This window comes from Rhinopithecus roxellana, chromosome 9 (genome assembly GCF_007565055.1).
Source record: "Rhinopithecus roxellana isolate Shanxi Qingling chromosome 9, ASM756505v1, whole genome shotgun sequence".
Classification (NCBI taxonomy): Eukaryota; Metazoa; Chordata; class Mammalia; order Primates; family Cercopithecidae; genus Rhinopithecus; species Rhinopithecus roxellana.
Window position 1 is genome coordinate 63,218,681 of NC_044557.1, and position 18,456 is coordinate 63,237,136.

The following is an 18,456-nucleotide window of genomic DNA, read 5'->3' on the forward strand; positions in this document are numbered from 1 at the left end:
AATGTATTATTCAAAGCAACCTTAACAGTATAATTCTTATCTGTGTATATCTGTAGCTCAAGCTAAAATCTCAATCAACTTAAATCTGGCATCTCAGAGGAGAGTTATTATTTAGTTCCCTTAACATTATTTTCCATGATTGGCAAGGACCTAGTCAAGATGTTTTCGTTAGTTCCTCTTAGAGAAAAGATCACTTTTGGGAAGAAACAGACATACCAACTTTCAAGTATCAGCTAATTTCCTGTTTAGGTCTTTATATAAATGCCTATCAACTCTTTTAATACTTTTTATTTTATCCCTTTGCATCTACATTCCAAATATTTATATCATGCATTCCTTTTACGGCCCTTAGTATCTCAACCAAAATAAATTTTTCTTCTTTAGATTTTTGCCCAGATTAAATTATGTATTTGTTTCACATAGGATATGTTTTTTGGGTGTCATTTCTCAATACTTCCAAAGCTGTACCTTAATGATTGGTTTACTTACATACCCTTGTAACCAGCTTATCGAAAACAAAAATTATTTCTTACTCTTCTGTTTTCCTTCTTGGCAATTTCTTACTGCATTTGCTTCTATTCTGTGCATAAAAAAAAATAATGTATTATATTGGAAGAATTGTGAAGATAGTGACTCAAATAATTTTCTGTGCTTTGGGGTTTAGATGAGGAACGCTGGTTGAAAAAACAGGCATGTGCAATAGGTACTCAGTATATGTATTGAGTGAATAAATTTGTGTTGTTTACATTTTATGTTTGATATGAGTATCTTATTTCCCAACTATATTCTAAGCTTAGGGAGAGCTTAAACAATGTCCTCTTCTATATGTGTATTTGTCTAATTGGTAAGTAAGTAGTTTATGAAAAAAAATTAAATCATTTGAAATAAGGCAGAATTTCTATCCATCATCTCTAGGTAACTTTTTATTTTCTTAATTTTGAGACAGAGTCTCGCTCTGTTGCCCAGTGGCACAATCTCAGCTTGCTGCAGCCTCTGCCTCCCAGGCTCTCCTGCCCTGCTAATTTTTGTATTTTTTGTAGAGATGTGGTTTTGCCACATTGCCCAAGCTGGTCTCGAACTCAAGAGCTCAAGCGATCTGCCCACCTCAGCCTCCCAAAGTGCTGGGATTATAGACATGAACCACCATGCCCAGCTATCCCTGCATATTAATAAATTTCATGTATTTGTTAGTCTCCTACAAATATATCATTCATCACAATTTATTTTATCAATTTTGAGATACTTTTTTCATACTTTAACTTTTCTGAAAATAAATGGCCTCTTACTACTGGCCTCAGTTGAAGTTCAGCTCCGATAGAGGGAGTTTGTGTTTGCTTCTGGCAGTCATCTCAGACACATGAGACCACTTTGAATTAAGTTATTTGTTAGATGATTTTTGGATTTCACTGATAGTGTGAATTTAGACTGCCATAATTGTTAATACTGGGTTTTGGATTCAATTTTATGAGATTTCTTCCCCTACCCTCCACGTAGTACAAAGATTAGTTTATGAGTTTTCTTCCTATTTGTATCTACTTCGAAGAGTTTTTCTCTTTAATCTTAAACAAAGGTGTACCCCTTGGGTCTTCTAATTCTATGTACATGTAAAATAATTGTATGTCATGATTGATGGTGTCTTAGATAAGAAAAAACACAGAACTGCAGTCAACCTAATTGGGTAGAATGGCAACTGCAGGAAATCGAGTCAGCCCAATTCAATTTGACTTTTGAAGTTTACCAATGACTAACTATTACTAAAGAACAGTGATTTTATTTGGGATTTCACTTTCAAGATGGAACGTACATTAATGTAGTATTTAGATTTAATATATTAATAATTAACATAGGTAGTCAGTCAAATAAATGCCAGTTAGCCAGTCAAATAAATACAAAAATTTGCATCAGAGCACAATCAAGATTAATCAGACACAAGGCAGAAGCATGGTGAGAAAGATAGAGTAGTCAACACACATAAGATATTATACAGGTGGGATGGAAAGAGCACATGAGGTTAATTAGAACACAAGGTATAGGCAAGAGACTAGAGATAGGGCAGTCAACACACTTTGGATACTGTATAAGTGGATGGGAAAGACTACACTATCTGAATCTGGTGGCATGGAATGTTTATGTACTCCCTGCCCAGTTTACAGATGACTAACTTACTCTCTATATTTAACACATTTTATGATCACTGCTGTTTCATAAGCTACTTTGCCTACTCACACTTTCTATGATTTCTATCTGTATCTCATAAGATGCTAGTTTACTTGCTATCTATGGTTAACATTTCTTGTGAGTCTTATCCTGTTTTTCTTGATTTGTAATGTAACAGAATATTCTCAAACAGTACATAAAATATACCTTACAGAAATTCTCTATCATTCAAGGTTTAATTAAAGAAGCAGAACCCCTAGGAGATATACTTTTAAAGCAGAAGCCCCCAATCGCTGGGTCGTGGACCAAAATGGTTCCATGGCCTATTAGGAACCAGGCTGCACAGCAGGTTAGTGGCTGGTTAGCAAGCATTACCACCTGTACTCTGTCTCATGTCAGATCAGCTACGGCATTAGATTCTCCTAGGAGAGCAAACCCCATTGTGAACTGCGCATGCAAGGGATCTAGGCTGCACGCTCCTCATGAGAATCTAATGCCTGATGATCTGAGGTGGAACAGTTTCATCCTGAAACAATCGCCATCCCTGAACCAAGTCCGTGGTAAAATTGTCTTGCACAAAACCTGTCCCTAGTGCCAAATGGTTCGGGACTGCTGATAGAAAAGATTTATTATAAAGATTTCTCCATACTCAATTGTGGGAGTTTTAAAAAAATTCTGTGGGAACTATTTCTTTTGTGCTTGGTGCTGTCACCTGAGATTAGCAAGGCAGGAAGTTGAGCTGGGAAAACAGATACGAAGTAGGGGAAGCAAGGACAAATGGCAACCTGAAAGGTTTAGTGGGACCTGGATACTCTCTGTTTCCAACTTTGGTGATAGAGGTGTCTTGTAGGAGAAGATAGCTAAATTTTAAACCTGAGATGATTGGATAAGATAACTTTCAACAAGTCTTAAGTATTTGCCAGGAGATAGAAAAATCAGGAATTGACAAGTTAAGATTTTTGTTACTACGTTGGTCTTTTTATGAAATGGCTATTTTATGCAAATAAAGAAGCAGTTAATTTTTTTTCACTCAGTTTGAGTGTTTTAAATCAAAGTATTCTTTGATGTCTTCTGAGGAGCTCTCAATTTGTTCAGCTACATCCTTGCAGTAGAAGAAGAGTGTGAATTCATACCTCTGAAAATTCCAGCCCAAAGCAAGCAGCTACAAAAGGAAAATCTACTTTACGTCTCTTAGATTAAAAATTTTTGTAAGTTTGACCTTCTACTCCACAATGCATTCTGTTTGTTTATCTCTCCTCCCCCTAGTTATTAGATTAAGTTGCTCATCTACTAAGACCTACTGTGCTTATTTTTTCATTTGAGTGCTTCTTAGCTTACCACTGTATATGCCTATATGTATAAGTACCCTCTTTTGACAAGTCTAGCTCATGATGATTTCTAAGATTCCTTCCAGTTGGACTCTTTCTGGATTATAGACTTCTAAAGTATTCAAACTTGTGAAATGTTATCTTTCTGTTTTTATGTGAAACATATTGAGTGAAAATTTAATTCTCTTGGCTTTGTTTTGATAGGTATAAACCCTGTATTTTAGTTTGGGGCATATTCTGAAAAAATGATTCATTTCAATAAAAGCAACTATAGTATATTACAATCAATGCTTATATTCAAGCATGTGTTTAGTAAAATGAAAGATTATTAATTTTGAAAAGTTACATTTTTAAGGTATTATGGAAGAACATTGTGGTGGTCTATATATTTTGTTTTGACAAAATCACCTTAGGGAATGTGGATCAGAATTTTATGTCTGCATTTTTTTGCCTTGACATCCAATGCTTGTTTTTAGTAGTTCAAGGAAATCCATCTGCTTTAAGAGGAAAAACCCTGTTAATTCCAGTTTATAAATAAAATTGATATATTTGAGTGTTATTGCCAGTTTCATTTTTGAAGCAACTTACTTCTTTCTGAGCCATCAGCTGTAGTGGATTACATTAAACATAACCACTAAGCATTCTTAGTGAACTTTATCTTTCTGTTTTTCCTACAAACATATTTCCTCTAGGATTTCACTTAATAATGTCATTCTTATCATCTTGACAGATGCTAATAAGAGACTGCAGCACAGTGATTCTAACAGCAAATAAAAATAAAATAGATAAAATAAATGATAGTGTTCAGTATTCCTTTCAAGCATGGTGTTTTGACAATGGTGTGAATGACATTTTGGGCCACATAATCCTGTCTTATACATTGTTGTATATTGTGTAGCATCCCTGACCTCTTCCCACTAGATACCAGTGGCACTCTTAGAAATGTAACAACCAAAAATGTTTCCAGACAGTGCTGTATTTGAGAGTCACTGTTTAGAGTATATGTTTTATTCTGTAATATATATTAACTCCTTTGAGATGCCTATTTGGAGAGGCATGTCTTCCACGGATTTTAGAAAAGAATTTAAAATTGTCTTTAAATATTTGAACATGTTGTTTGGACTAGTTATTTTGGGGCTACTATTCCAGAACACACTGGACTAGAATTGTTTTCTGTTAAGTACCCCTTATTAAAACTTTTGATCATATATATAATATTAAAAATAGTATTATCCTCATTGCTATTATATTATGCCATTCACGGAGAATGAATGATGAGGCCAGTGATGGGGGCATGTAATTTTAATAATATTTTCAATTTGGAGGTTGAGACTTTGGATGAGAAAGCAGAATTCAGGAATTTAATCCAGTACTGAATAAAGAATCTGAGTCAGGGAACAGGATTTCACTTTCTGAACCATCATCACTTAATATAGTTGTTTCTTATCCCTGACCTAAAGCTCATGTATTATTCCTTCCGTTACCTTCTCCCTGTCTTCCCTTACCCCTACTCCTAGCCTGAGTTAATTGTTTCTTAAGTGTTCCCGCTTTTCTCCGTCAATTTTGTTTATCTAAGCACTTGCCATCTATATTTTAATTTTTTCTTACCTTCTAAGTTGTGGGATAATGGAGTGCTGGGTTGAAAAGTGGAGGATTAGAAGGATGTTATAGTGGTACCAAGTTATTTTATCTAGTCATTGTCTTCAACCAGAACTGAAACTATCAATATCTTGTTTCTTAGTGGCTTGTAGAGAGTCTCCAAGTACCCATGGTATCATTTTTTTAGTATCTAAAGCCATTAAGCAAAATGTTATTTCTTTTGTCCCCCATTTCTTAAGGCAATTTAGGATTGAATTTAGTTTTTTATTGCATTAGAGTATTAGGTGAAGTTGAGTTTCTTAAAGAAAATTCCTTGTATTCCTGGTAAGAATTGCTCCTTCATCTTTCAGCTTCATTCTCATGTACATTAAAATACTTTCCTTCAGATTCTTTAATCACAGATAATTTTATGAAATATCCATTGAATTTCCTCTAATTTTTTTGTATTCTTTTCAGAATAAGGATGGATGGTTCCACTAAACTCTTACTTATCTGGTTTGTGGCAGAGAATGAGACCTATAGAAGAAAATTTAAACTTAAATGAAACAGTGCTGGCAATTTACTTGTTGTGGTTGTTCTTAAATAATGCACTGGTCCTATAAGGTGCTTAGAAAACTTTACTTAAGGGATCAACCTGTTCATTTTAAGTAGTGTTGCTTGTCATCGCATTACTCACTAGTCATTTACTACAGTAGCTACTACATTGACAAGTAAATGACCATAGAACTGTCGGCCTCTGTAGCAACACTACTTATACACTACTTCTAGAATCTTGCAGTTTAGAGCTGTAGGGCAACCAAGATCCCTTTATAAGGAACATTTAGATAGACTTATGTTCTCATTAGCATAAACACTACTAGTAGTTGAATTGGAATATCAATTTTAAAATTCGGAATTGCTAAAAAAGTGATACTTGACTAGTAAATCAAGAAAACAATTAAAATATAACCTGTAACCAGTTGGATAGTTATATTAACAACATATGAAACATGTAGGTTGTATTTGTGCATTTTTGTACAAATCAATATAATAAGCTTCTTAGTATGTTTTGACTTTGGTGATGTTTGTTTGGTGTAGGTTAAATTGTAAAATTTAAGGATGGAAATGAAATCTGAAAGCTGCTGCAAAAATAATGAAATTTAATTTAAAGTATTGCATGTTTACATGAGACAGAAGAATACATTGCATGATCTTACAGCATTTTATAGGTGGTTGACAAGAAATTGTATTTGGAGTTCAACCTTGTAACTACATAAGAATAACTTTAGTAATTTAAGATAAAGGAATACTTAACACAGTATAGTGTACATTCTGTTTTGTTCAAGGAATTTTTAAAAAATTTATCTCAAAATCATTTTTTCAGAAATTTGAGTATCTTTGTAACAACATTTTGTCTGCTCCAGCAACATATATTAAAATTGAGCTTTGTTTTTATTTATTGTAGAAAATTATGAATTTAATGGGGTTTCTTATATTGATAAATTAAATAGAAATTTGGCCAGTCTTATGTTCTGACATCCAAAACTATATTAGGTGAACTCAGTGTAAAGACTCATTGGATCATTTAAATAATAGACTATGACTTACATTTTTTCAGTATTTGTCTTGTGGTTCATAAACAAAATGGCTAAATAGTAAACCTGAGATAATTGGATTAAATGATTATTTTTAACAAGTCTCAAGTATTTGCAAGGAAATAGAAAAATCAGGAATTAATGTTAAGATTTGTAGTTACTATATTAATCTTTTCAGATATGTCCACTTTATGCAAGTAAGAGAACAGTTAATTTTTTTTTGTTCAATCAGTTCAAGTGTTTTAGATCAAATAAAATATTCTTTTATATATTCTAAAGAGTTAATTCAGTACATTCTCTGAGTGTCCCAAGAGGTACAGTGTGGAAAGGATGTTTACAGTAATTTACTTGTAAAGTCAGTGTTACACTTACTCTGAATCCTCAGTTCAGTGCTTTATGTACTGTCATAGGCTATTCTTCAGAACATCCTTAAAAGCACAGTACAGAAAACAAGATAAAAGTTTAAGATTAAGAGACTTTATTCATTTTCTTCCGGACTCTCCCTAATAAAATTTCTTCTAAATTTCCCATATGAATTCTAAACTTTTAAAATATCAGGCTTCTAATAACACTTTCTTGTCTATTTATTTATGTTGAAATTCTACTGGTATTGCATTAATCTCATGTTGATAGGAAAGGAAAAAGAGTTGGCTCACATGTTTTTTTGTAGCAGGGTGGTCAAATATAATAGTGTTGCTTATTTTTCTTAATGATGAAGTAGAAAAATGATTCCAAGGCCTACTTAGAGAAGAGCTTAGACTTCAGATAGTGCTTTATCTACATGAGGGAATAATCATAATTCTTCAGACATGTAAGTATCAGAAATCTTTTTAAATAATAGTACTTTGTCTATTTAAATAGTATTAGGTTAGTGGCAGCTTTGTAATGAGAGTTTGAATTTTTGTAGTTTGTATATTTTAGACTAGAATCTGACATTTAGAAATGTAACATTATTCTTATGTTTTAAAACTGTTTTTATCTGAAGGGGGTCAGGGACATGTAAAATTAATGCCCAGGAAATCTGTTTTTGGAGAAAGATGTGCATGAAAAGTAAAGACCACATATATGGTGATTTTTAAACTTTACTTTCTTTTAATTAAACCTTTTCTTTTGAGATAATTATGTAGATTCACATGCAGTTGTGTGAAATAATACAGAAAGATCCTATGTATCTTCTTCTCAGTTTTCCTTAATGATAACATCTCACAAAACTATAATGTAATACCCCAACCAGGATACTGACATTGATACAATTCATAGATCTTGTTCAGATTTCCCCTGCTTTACTGGTATTCATTTGGGTTTGTATGTATTTAATTGTATGTAGTTTTTATCACATATGTAGATTTATGTACCTACCACCATAGTCAAGATACAGAATAGTTTCATGACTTTAAGAATCCCTCGTGTTACCCTTTTATGTCCACATCTACTTTCCTTCTGCTTCCTCCCCTGCCATCCACTCTAACCCCAAGTCTTAACCCCTGGCATCTACTAATGTCTCTGTGTCTCCAATTTTGTCATTTCAAGAATGTTATGTAAATAGTCATGTAATATATAACCTTTCTGGGATTGGCTTTTTTCACTCAGAATAATTCTCTGGATGTATATATATATGTATCAGTGTCTAATGTTTCACACAATGTTTTTGAAATCATTTGTCTTGTATGTATTAGTAGTTTATCGGTTTTGCTTACCAAATAATATTCCATTGTATGGATACAGTACAGTTTACTACTTCATTCTACTGTTGATGGACTTTTGTATTATTTCTATTTTGTGGTTATTGTGTTTAAACCTGCTATAACATTCTTTTACAAGCCTTTTGTAGACATATATTGTCATTTCTGTTGCATACATATTTAGAAGTGGAATTGTTATTATAAGGTAGGTGTATGTTTAACTTTATAAAAAACTATTAGACCTTTTTTCCAAGTAGTTATATGACTTAACACTCCCACCAGCAATGTGTGTTACAATGAGAATTACATTGTTCCTTTCATATCTTTGCCAATATTAGGTGTAGTCATTTTATGTTTTACTAAGTTTGAAATGATATCTCATTCTTGTTTTAATTTGTGTTTCTCGGTAACTAATAATAATCATCTTTTCATCCTTTTGGCATTTCAGATACCTTCCTTTGTGAAGTGTCTTAAAATACTTGAAGGTCTTTTGCCCATTTTATGTTAATGGTTTGTCTTTAATTGAATTGTAAGAGTTCCTTATGTATTCTGAATACAAGTCAGCTATATGTGTGGATAATATATTTTCTTAGTCTTTCCCTTGTTTTTTCTTTTTCATAACAATGTCTTACAAAGAATACAATTTTAAAACCTTGGTAAAGTCACATTTGTCAATTTTTTAATGATTTGTGCTTTTATGATTAGTGCTTTTTGTGACTTCTCTAAGAAATCCAGGATATCCTTCTATATTTTTCTCTAAAAGCCTTATAGTTTAGCTTTTAATTCTGTGATTCAAAAAATGAACTTTTATGAATAGTTGTGAGGTAGAGATCAAGTTTTTGGATTTTTTTCTCATTTGTTTATCCAGCTATTAAAGCATCGTGTGTTGAAAAGACTTTCCCCATTCAGTGCCCTGGCATGTTTGTTGAAAATCGATAGACAACATATGCATGATTTTATTTCTGGAATTCTATTCTGGTTTTTTAATCTGTTTGTCCATGGTCATGCCAGTTACCATGGTCTTGTTTGCTGTGGCTATATACTGAATCTTTGAATCAGGTAATATGAGTTCTCTAACTTTGCTATTTAAAAAGATTATGTAAACTACTATATGTTTTTTGTTTTCTCTATATATTTTGTTATCAACTGGTCAGTTTCTATTAAAAGCACCTGTTAGAATTTTGATTGGGATTTCACTGAATTTGTAGATAATCTTGAGGAACAAAATGGACCTTTTGACAATATTGAGTCTTTAATCCTTGAACATAGTGTATCTCATCATTTTTTTAGGTCTTTATCTCATGAGGTTTTTGTACTTATTTCTTGCATACTATATTCTATTTTCTTTTTCTGTAATCTGTTAGGGTACCCACAGAATATTTTTCTACAAGGATGTATTTGTATTTCAAAATATATATAAATATACTTACTAAGAAAATAAGATTTGAGTTCTAAGAATTGACAGTATTGACGGTATGTGATTCACATGTTAAAGCCTATTCTAAGCACATTATATTTAATTTTAGCTTTTATTTTTCCTGGCATATAAAATGGATTCAATGTTAATGAAAACAATGTCAAATTATTTTGTTACCTTATGTTGCTTATACATGGAAGCATTATTTTGAAATTCAGTGTCTCTCAATCCTTTATATGTTGCAGAATGTTATCGTTTTGAAGCTTGGGCATTCTTATAATTTTTATTAATTAACAGAGGTTGTTACCATGATAAAATTTTAGCATCTTTGATTAATAATGAGGTCCACTACAGGAAGACATGTATTCTCCCACTCTGTCTGTGGTAGATCAGTGGTTATTTCTTTTCCTTTTTATTATGAGGTATGTCAGATATGCAAATAGAGAATAATATAATGAGTATCCCAGATCAAAAAGAAAGTCAATTTTTAAATTTCCTCATGATGTTCTTTCTCCTATTTCACCCTATCAGAGCTGGGCACTATTCTAAAGTTAGTGATTATTATTCCTGTGCCTGTAAATACTTTTAGTATATATATATCATTTTAAAAATATTTAAGTTTCATGTTGTTGTGCATGTTTTGGTTTGTTTGCTATCTGTATTCTTTTGAACATTTATTCAATATTAAGTTTGGAAGCGTTTTTGTATTAGGTCGTTCTTGCATTGCTATGAAGAAATACCTGAGACTGGGTAACTGGTAAAGAATAGAGGTTTGACTGGCTCACAGTAGGCTGTACAGGAACATGATGCTGGCATCTGGTTGACTTCTAGGGAGGCCTCAGGAAGCTTAAAATTGTGGGGGAAGGTGGAGGCGGAGTAGGAGCAAGAGAGAATGGAGAGGGAGTGCTATGTACTTTTAAACGACCAGATCTCATGAGAACTCACTAATTATTATGAGGACAGTACACAGGGGGATGGCACTAAACCATTCATGAGAAATCCATCCCATGATCCAGTCACCTCCCACCAGGCCCCACCTCCAACACTGGAGATTACAGTTTGATATCAGATTTGGTGGAGACACCGATCCAAACCACGTCAGTTTTTTTTTTTTCCAGTTTTTTTCAAATAAGACAGGCTGTATTTAGGTTGCTAAAAGTAATGTTTTACAGAAAGGGAACCATAACATTGCACAACAAAGTATGCTGTAAAATCTCAAACAAGAAAGGCAGTGCTTTCTTTATGTCACCAAAAATCATGTTTCACTGTTAGAAGCAAATGTATAGCTGCATTTTCCCCCCTTCAATATCAATCCTCTCTACAATACTTTTAGACTACTTTGTGGTTTCCAAATACAAACTAAAATTTGTTGGACAGAGTTGCTCAGTCTCATCAATAGAATAAAAATAATTTGCAAAAAAAATTTTTGTTTAATGCCAACAAATAACAAAACATTGTGGTTTCTGCTTACAAACTCCAACATCTAGTGAAATGGCCTAACCTATGTATACTTTCATGAACATTTCACTGTGAACACAGTTGCCCTTTTTTTCTGCCATCACAGATAGCCTCCTTAGTAGCAAGTATCTTGTCAGAACACTTTCAGACACCCAGGAAGTAATTCCTAACAGAATAACTACAGTTATGTGGGCAACTCAAACAACAGGGCCCACCTCTGCCAGAGTCCCCACATGGGTGTTACTTTTGTGCTCTGGGTAAATAAGATCCACTGCCTTGTTAGTTGGAACAGTTGGAACCCAGAGTGCAAAGCTAGATGGAGGAGTTGTTGTTACAGACTCACGAACACTTTAATAAATTCCTGGGAGTTTCTAGGTGCTGTAATATGCCTCACAGACAGCAACATAAGCCAACTCTGGGAAGAAGTCATCATGGTATTCTGCTAAAAATTGTAGAAAAGATCAAAGTGTTTCAATAAAGCCTTCAGATTCTTCTCAGACTAGGACATCTTTCCAAGGATTTCTGGAAGTTTTACCAAAAGTCACAGCAAATGTTGTGCCCCGTAAATGCGAAGGAGGTGGAGGTGGCTGGTCACTTGGGTGGTAATTATCAGGTACAAACTTCCATGAAAGGACCTCATTTATTTAGTTAGTTCTTTTCCCTTCAAAACCAGTAAATGCAGCACTTTCTTCCTTGCCAGGAGGCAGAGGTTGAAGATGATGCACAGGTGTTTTCTTCTCCAGGTTCAGGAGCAGCCTGGAGCATGCTGGTCGATGTGGCCTGCTGCTGGCACTTAGGTGAGGTGACGCCTGCTCTCAGCCAGCCTGTTGCAGTTGGTGGTGTGGCATGTGGACCGCCTCAGAGCCTGCAGTGCTTCCAGCTTGGCTTTGTGCCTTTTGTGGGTGGCTGGTTCAGCTGTGGTTGTCTGACTCTCTGTGGACTGTGGTGTGGATGGATTCAACAAAGGTGGGCTGGGAGAGAGCTCCCCCTGGTTCCTTTTATTGTCTGTGATGCTTTCCTTAATTGAAAGAAAACACTTAGATGAAGTCAACCTTTTTATACCGAGCTTATTCCCATGGATAGATTATACCTGATGGGGTAGTGTAATCAAAGGTTATTCTTAACCCATCCACCATCTCCTTACAAAGGTCAGCATTCTTTTCTGCTGGGATATAATGCACCTTCATGTTGGCGTGCTGCATAGTGTGATGGTGGCAAGGCCTCATTGGCTGAAAAAACTGTGTTGATAGCAAAATGCTTCTCGTAGGACTCCAAAATCATTATGATGTTGGTCTGTCATGGAAGTTTCATTAACTGTTTCCTTCTGTTAATGTAGTAACGATCACCCTGAAGCTGCTCGTTCAGAACTTCAGGGATTTCTATAGTTATTATTCTTTCTTCCATTTCCCTTTCTGTTTACAGCTCCAGTTCTTGCACTTGTCTCTTCTTCAATAACACGTTCTTCACTTATTTTTCATCCTTGTTTTCACTACTGTTGGAGAACTGCTTATTGAATTTTCAGCATTTTCATCTTTGTCTTCAACTGGGAGGCTTTTTTAGATAGAGTCGATGCCAGACAGACTTTCTTCTTCCTGTGCCTCTCAGGTGAGCTGCAGCTTTTCTTGCCAATTCATGCTGTCATCCTTAATTTGCACCTGTATTACAGTGCACATGATCTTTGGCTGCCCATCTATCACAGCTTCTGTTCCAACTATTAAAATGTATTAGATATTCTGGGATCTTTCTGTCTTTTTTGCCTTTCCCACCAATAACATCAGCAATCTGGGTCAAACCCCCAGGCGTCCCACCGGAGCCCAATGTGGCACTGGGCCGCACAGGAGGAGAAAACATTTAACGCAAAACGGAGACCATAGTCAAGAGGCCTCCTCTACTAGCTTCAGGGCCAAACCACAGCCTGGCCTGGACAGTGCAGACACGAGGCTCCCGACTGGTGTTGGGAGAGTTTTCTTTTTTGAGTTCTATAATTCTTAATTCAGGCACTTAATTGCTATATAGTAATTCCAGTTTTATGAATACAATGTACTGCAATTTATTTTTATTGCTGATGATTTATTTTTAGAATTTGGTAAAACAATTTTGGATTGTATACTCTTATTTTAAAAATTACTATTATTTTTTATTGGCAAATCATAATTGTATACATATATGGGGCACAGAGTGATGTCTTGATATTTGTATACAATGTGGCATGATTAAATCAAGACAGTTAACATACCTGTCATCTCGTTTACCTATCCTTTTTCACAGTGAGACATTTGAAATTTACTCTCTTCATTATTTTGAAATACATAATACATTATTAATTGACTTTAGTCACTTTACTGTACAATAGATCTCGACACTTATGCCTCCTCTCTGTCTGAAGCTTCGTACTCTTTGATCAAGAATTTCCATTCCCTCTCTTCACATCTTTCTAGCCTCTGGTAGCCATCATTCTGTGCTGCTTCTACAAGTTCAGCTTTTTTAGATTTCACATACATATGAGATCATATGGTGTATCTTTCTGTGCCTGGCTTATTTCACTTAGTATATGTCCTCCAGGTTCATCTATGTTGTTACAAAATAACAAATTTTTATTTCCTTTTTAAGGCTGAATAGTAGTCTATTATGTATATATACTGCATTAAAAAAAAAAAAAGTTTATCTTTTGATGGCCACTTAGGCTGATACCGTATCTTGTCTGTTGTGAATAGTGCTGCAGTGAACATGGCGGTGCAGATATCCCTTTGACATTTGTTTCAGTTCCTTTGGTTATTTACCCAGAAGTGGGATTACTGAGCCATATAGTAATTTTAGTTTTTTGAGGAACCTCCAAACCGTTTTCCATAATGGCTGTATTAATTTACATCTCTAGCAACTATGTAAAAGATTTCCCTTTTCTCTGCATTGTCACCAATACCTGTCATCTTTCATCTTTCTGGTAAAAGCCTTTCTCATGGGTATTAGGTGACTTCTCATTGTGGTTTTAGTTTGCATTTCCCTATTGATTAGTGATGCTGAGCATTTTTTTTGTGTACCTGTTTGCCTTTTATAGGTCTTCTTTTGAGAGACACAAATGGCAAATGTTCAGGTTTATTGGCTGGCTCCCTTCCCTCCCCCTCCCCCCTCCCCCTTCCCCTCCCCCCTCTCCCTTCCCCTCCCCCCTCCCCCTTCCCCTCCCCTCCCCTCCCCTTCCCTTCTTCTTGTCTCTTTCCTCTGTTGCTAGACTGCAGTACAGTGACACAATCTTGCTCACTGCAGCCTCCACCTCCCAGGTTCAAGCTATTCTCCTGCCTCAGCCTCCGGAGTAGCTGAGGCCACTGGGTATGGCGCGCGCCACCATACCCAGCTAATTTTTGTATTTTTAGTAGAGACAGGGTTTCACCATGTTGGCCAAGATGATCTTGATCTCTTGACCTCGTGATTCACCCGCCTTGGCCTCCCAAAGTGCTGGGATTATAGGTGTGAGCCACTGTGCCTGACCTATTGCCCATTTTTCAATTAGGTTGTTTTCTTGCTGTTGAGTTGAGTTCTTTATATATTACCCCTTATCAGATACATGCTTTGCAAATTTTTTTTTCCATTTTGTGGGTTTGCTTCACTTTGTTAATTGCTTCCTTGGCTGTGCTTTTTAGGTCGATGCCATCCATTTGTCTATTTTTGTGGTTGTTATTGCCTGTGCTTTAAGTTGCAGAATACAAAATCAACATACAAAATTAGTAGCATTTCTGTGTACTAATAACAAACTATCCGAAAAGGAAATTAAGAAATGTATTCAATTTACAATAGCAAGAACAACAACAACAAAAAGTAAGTATAAATTAAACCCAGGCAATGAAATACTTTTTCAATCATTTAAAATTGTAAAACCATTCTGAAGACTATAAAACACTGATGAAAGAAATGGAAGAAAACATACACTAATATAAAGATGTTCTGTGTTTATGGATTGAAAGAATCAATATTGTGAAAACATACATACTATCCAAAACGATTTACAGATTCAGTGCAATCCCTATCAGAAGTCCAATGTCGTTTATCACAGAAATAGAAAAAACAATTCTTGAATTCTTATGAACCCACAAAAGACTCCAAATAGCCAAAATGGTCTTGACCAAAAAGAACAAAATGATGATATCCAACTATCTGATTTCAAAACATATAAAGCTATTGTTACCAAAACAGGATGGTACTGGTATAAAAATAAACACATTGATCAATGGAACAAGTTAGAAGGCCCAGAAACAAACGCACTCATTTATAGTCAATGGATTTTCAACAGAGGTGCCAAAAATGCGTAATGAGGAAAGGATAGTCTCTTCATTAAACAGTGCTGGAAAAACTGGCTGTGCACATGCACAAAAATGAAATTGGATCCTTATCTCAAACCATATACAAAAATCAAGTCAAAAATGGATTAAAGGAATATAAAACCTGAAACTGTAGAACTACTAGGAGAAAACATAGGGGAAAGCTCCATAGTGTTAGTCTAGACAAAGTATATTGTTTCCTTATTTATGTGTTTTCAAATTTCTCTTGTTCTGTACTTAGGTTGAAATTGCTGAGTTATAGGTAGGTATGTCTTTTACTTTATTGGATATTGCCAAATTACTCTAAAGTAGCTGTACCACATTATATTTCCTTTAGAAGAGCAAGAGACTTCTCGTTACTTCATATTACATCCTCACCCATATTTGTATTGTCAGCCTTATATGGATTTTTGCTGATATGAATATTAAGTCATTGCAGGTTTATTTTGCCTTTCCCTGGTTATTAGTGAATTTGAACTTTTTTTTTTTCAGGTTACTCAGATGTTCCTCTTTTTTTCTAGTGAGTTTTTTTCACCTCATTTGTTTGTACAGTTTTTTATATTGTAGATTCTGATTCTTCCCAGTTATATGTGTGTCTTGTTTTCCAATTGTTTACATAATGAGTTTTGATGCGTGGGAAATTTCAGTATTAAAGTAGTCAGATTTATCTATTTTTTCTTTTATGGTTTGTGTTTTGTGTGGCTTGTTGAAAAAATCCTTTTCTACCTTGAAATTTTAAAGATCCTCTGCATATTTAAAAAATATTTTCAAGTTTTCCTCTTATCATTTAGGAATTGAGTCTTGCCCACCTCATTCTTTGGTGTTAGTTAGGGATCCATGGTTTCCTTGTATGGATAACTAGTTCTCCTTGTACCACTTCTTGAATAGTTTATCTTTTCTCCTTAACCTACAAAGCCATCACTGCTATAGTATGCAATGCTAGGTATGCAATACTGTAGTGTGCTAGGTATGCATTGCTCTGTTTCTGAGCTCTTTAGTCTGCTTCCTTTTCTGTTTCCTTATTTTTATACCAATGTCTTAATTACTGAAGTGTTACAGTTCTTGGTATCTACTAGAGCGAATCTGCCCACCTTAACCTTCTTTTTCAAAATCAGGGACTGGCAAACTGTTTCTATAAGGACCACATAGGAATTATTTTAGGCTTTGTAGGCCATACAGCCTTTATTGCACCTACTGAATTCTGTCATTGTAGTGCAACACCACCCATGGGCTATATAAAGGAATGCGTTTGGTTGTATTCTGTGTAACTTTCATATATACACATTATTATATATTTTTTCTTTTTTTAAAAAATTATTTAAAATTGTAAAACCATTGTTTGTGAGCCATATAAAACAGCCAGTAGAACTTAATTTGTTGACCTTTACTTAAAATTATCTGTGCTATTTTTTTATGCTCCTTTTCTTATATACACTTTTTGTGAAATTAAGCTTCTGATTTTCCCTACATGAGCAAAAGGTTATTTAAAATCCTTCAGTCGCCAGTGAAATGATGAGGCAGGAGAAAAGGTTCTTTAGGTAGTGGTCTTGTCATCAAAAATAAATACAGTTGCATGGAGCTGCTCAAGATCTGAATCAAACTGAGAAAAGGAGGATAAGGGGCTGAAAAGTATATTAAGAACCCCTCCAATCATGAGTTATTCTTCAGGTCAAGGGAGGGGAGGGCAGGGAGAAGTGTCTAGCCATGCCATCTTAGAGCAGAAAGCCATAGCTGGATCAGATCCAATTCTCATGACACACAAGGAGCTACACTTGTGACACCTGAGCTGGATTCAGATAGCAGAGTGGGCAGGCAGGTGGGCAGGCAGGTGGGCAGGCAGAGCAGTGGTTGGATGAGCATGGAGCCCAGTACTACAGCTCCATCATTCTGTTCAGAGTACTGTCAGCATGGAACCATTGAATTGGGGTCTTGTAGAAGTTTGTGGTTCAGAAGGATGGTTTCCTCAGTCCTCTTGGAGTTCTTGATGATACATTTGAGGGGCTTGCCAGGGCAAAGCCTTTCCAGCCTTGGATGATGAGATTACGCATAGGGTAGATCTTGTAGTGTGTCATGTCAGTAAAGGTAAGGGGCAACAGGCTGGCTTCTTGAAGTTGGTTTCCTGGATCCTGGTGAAGCTCTTGATGATGATGCCCTCTCTTCCCACGGTGGCAGGGTTCTAGTGCTGTATGCTCCCAGCTTGCCATGGCTCTCATCTCTGATAACCATCCATCTGACGGCATGTTTCTTACAGTAGTGGGCATTCTCCTGGTGACAGCCTTACCAAAGAGTTGGCGTTTATTGTTTTCAGTGTTTATGGCACCAATAAACAGGTTATTGGAGATGTTGTACTGGTGCCTCAATAACTTGAGCCATATGCCAACATTCAAAATGTAGTCAGTGGTATACTTCCTTTTCATTTTTGTAAGGATATGCGAATCTGTAGGTCATCCAGGTCTTTGCCATCCCACTTGTCAAAAGGCTCCAGGAGCTGCAGGCACTTATTGGGTGTGCTCATATCCACCCTCTGCCTACTGATATCCTTGTGGTGGGGGTGCTGGTAGGTGTCCTTCCTGGGGTCAACTCTGCTTAGGGAAGCTCATCTGCATCTAGAGCCTCCAATTTGTACTTCTTGCTGTACATGGTTGTCAGGAAGTAAATCTCTTGGTTGAAGTTGATGGTGCCAGAAATGGCTAGGGCTTGGGGATCTCTGGGGACATGATGAAGGCATGGGCCTCAGGTTTGCTTTATTGTGGCCTGTCAAGTTCCTCTTATAGGAGGTGAGGATTGCATTTTTCTTCGTCTGTATTATGTCCTTCCTGTTCCACTGGCCAATGCAGGGGTTACAGACAGTGGCCATGACAATGCCTACCATATCCAATAGGATCTGTGAATAACTCTTATGCTCAATATTGGTGTAGATCTGCTTAGATC

At 35.6% G+C, this 18,456-nt stretch overlaps 1 protein-coding gene and 1 pseudogene across 13 annotated transcripts in view; one reads left to right on the forward strand and one right to left on the reverse strand.

Moving 5' to 3' along the window:
• The window catches only part of VPS13B (vacuolar protein sorting 13 homolog B), a 904,863-nt gene that overhangs the window by 323,461 nt on the left and 562,946 nt on the right, over positions 1-18,456 (forward strand). The window lies entirely within an intron of this gene.
• On the reverse strand, positions 11,587-13,066 carry LOC104679899 (annotated as a pseudogene).